Below are 3,040 nucleotides of genomic sequence, written 5' to 3'. Positions count from 1 at the left end.
GAGAGGAATGGTCTCCCTGGCTGTTGTTGAAAGAAAGGAGATTGTCGGACTGTAGTCCGACACGGGCCTTGCCTACAGGCGGCCTGTTTGTGGTTCCGATGCTGAGCCCCAGGAGCAGCCAGACCGATTGGGATTGAGTAGGTCCCACCTGCAGACGAAGGACATTGCAGGTTGCAAGAGTGAGCGACCCCGATCGCGGACGCTTACCACCAACCCCCACTCTTGGACGTGGCAGTTTCGAGTGGCGCGCCCCCGAACTGGGGTCCGCACTTGCTGAAAGAGATACTTCTAAGCTATCTGGGTGTGGGTATCGTGATGACCCGGAGTAGGTGGTGAATGTGGTCTGTTGGGCCTTTCGGGTTAGAGGGCTGCTAGTGTTGTGTGTTTTGGGAGATTTGAGTTCTGTTTCGGAGGCTTTGTGTGACCTCGCAGTCGAGGAGATAGTGTTCAAGTGGGTTGGCTGCTGGCTCCTGACAGTAGGTGCATTCCAATTTGCAAATGAACAGGCTTTATGTGAAATATAACATAGTCTAGGATTGCTTTTAGTGTCTTTGTGGCATGGTGGGTAGCTTTCCCTGGTCACATGCATAAGGTCTAGGGTTCGAGTCCTGGCTGGTGAGGTCGTTGATTATATAAAAAAAAAAAAATATATATATATATATATATATATATATATATATATATATATATATATATAAGGTCGTTCAAATATCTAGACCAGTGGTTCTCAACCTTTATCATTCCATTCCCCCCTTGAGGAATTTTCAACATCCATGTGGCCTCCTTCATTTTTCTCCCCCCCCCCAAAAAAAAAACTAATGTTGAAAAATAAAATGCAGATGAAGAGAATACCCTTATTTTATTTCAAGGTTGACAATCATCATTATCTTATATTTTGATAGACTTACATGATTTACATAACTGGCGTCACTAGACTAGAGTGACTACTAGACAAGCCTCACACCAAACTTGAATTTGGTTGGGAAAAAGTTCATATGACCTCTGCATATTTTGTCATAGCTCAATGGGAAGGCTGACATTGTTTCCTTTCAGTCAGGTGACTGATCCGAGGTTGTGTCACTGACAATGCACATCTCATGTCCGGGTCCACATTCAGTCGGTTCCGGCTTTTACTCTTTATATGTAGAAGGGTGGAGAAACCAGATTGGCATAAATAGGTAGTTGAAAAAGGCAAGAGGACTCGAAGTGCAATCTCGCTAACTTTTGGATATGACTGATACATTGAGCACCAGAATACAGTCACAGATCTTTCTTCATAGAGATCTTTGGCAGCAGAATCATTCTTGAGATCAAGAAATTCGTCCTGAACATCATTAGGAATGGTGGCAATATCAAGAGTGCCAGAGAAAGGATTCCTCACCAATTTCCCATCTTCCTCCTCTAATTCTGGGAAATTCTTTTTGAGCTCACTTTCCAAGGATTTCAGGTGCTGAGTGACTTCAGTTTTGAGAATGTCAGAACAGACAAACAGACAAGTGATAAAGACTAAAGAATGATAAAGAAGGACAGATACATAGGACAAGAGTTAGAATGGCATACACACACACACACACACACACACACATTCACATACATAACACGCCCATGTACTCACACATGAAGCACACATACAGTCATACACAAACATGCACACAGGTAAACATTCACACCCAAGCTAGCAAGCTGAAGTGTACTTCCTGTAAGCAAGAACACGCCTCCTTTGACAAGCACTGCCCAACTTGGAAGAATGAGAAGAATAGTGAGTCATGCCAATTTAGCAATAAAAATGGTAGGATTATATAAGTAAAGAATGAGTATGAACAACAATGGCACCAATAAATAAGGAAATAATTAATAAAGGAAGTGTACAATATTTCACCCACGTAAAGCAGCGACCACATGAATTATGAAACAAAATAAGTAACACCAATTACGGAGTATATTATGCTTGAGTCAAGCTCAAACACAATATATGGTTCAGAGACAATACACTCCACTGTTTTCGTGATGGTATCCCAGGCCAGACTGAGATCATTCGGTCCTATCACCACTTGCAAAGGGATGACACACGGACACTTACTGAACAAGTCAGTTCAGCAGCTTGGTCCATCGCCTGTCACACAGACAGGGACTGGACCTGTGAAATCTTAAATAATCCGTAAAAAAAAAAATTAGCACCAGAGTAGGTAAATATTAAAATTGTATTGTCGTTATGATTAAACAAAATGACAAAAAAAATGAAAATTCTCTTCTGCCAAGTCAAAATAAGTAATACAAGTTTTGTTTAATTCATATTCCCAACATTATTTGGAAACTTACAATTTACAACAGCTCGCCGTGTTTCCCCTAAATTCTTGCCGTGGATCCCTTGGGGGCCATGGACCCCAGGTTGAGAACCACTGATCTAGACGGTCCGTCCCTCGTAACGATCTTCAAGAGTGAAGTGCTTCCCCATCTGGAGTACTGTCACCCTGTCTGGTCCCAGTGATATGCTAGGGACTGTCAGTTGGTTGAAAATGTTCAAAGGAGGGCGACCAGACTGGTGCCTGCCCTTCGGCACCTCAGCTACCCTGAGAGATTGGAGCGACTGAACTTGCCTAGCTTATACTACAGACGGGAAAGGGGTGACCTAATTGAGGTGTATAAGCATCTCAGGGGGCACTACTCAGTCGAGTGTCCTTACTTGGAACTGGCGAACGCTCGCCCCACAAGGGGTCACAGCTCAAGATTGAAGAAGCCCCAAGTCCAGAAAACTGTGAGGGCAAACTTTTTCGGAGTGAGAGTTGTGAACTCTTGGAACAATCTACCAGAAAGTGTTGTGACGGCACCGAGTGTGAGCTCTTTCAAGACAAGACTTGACCAACACTGGAGCGGGTTCAGGTACATTCAGGAGCTGGTACATGCCCAGTACTTGCCAACAGTGCGTAACAGAGACGTGACCGATCGCCCAAGCAGCTAACGAGCCGATCAGTGTTGAAGACTATATATATATATATATATATATATATATATATATATATATATACTTCATTAGCCCAAT

This window comes from Homarus americanus, unplaced genomic scaffold, assembly GCF_018991925.1.
Source record: "Homarus americanus isolate GMGI-L3 unplaced genomic scaffold, GMGI_Hamer_2.0 scaffold1024, whole genome shotgun sequence".
NCBI lineage: Eukaryota > Metazoa > Arthropoda > Malacostraca > Decapoda > Nephropidae > Homarus > Homarus americanus.
Note: the sequence above shows the minus strand (reverse complement) of the source record.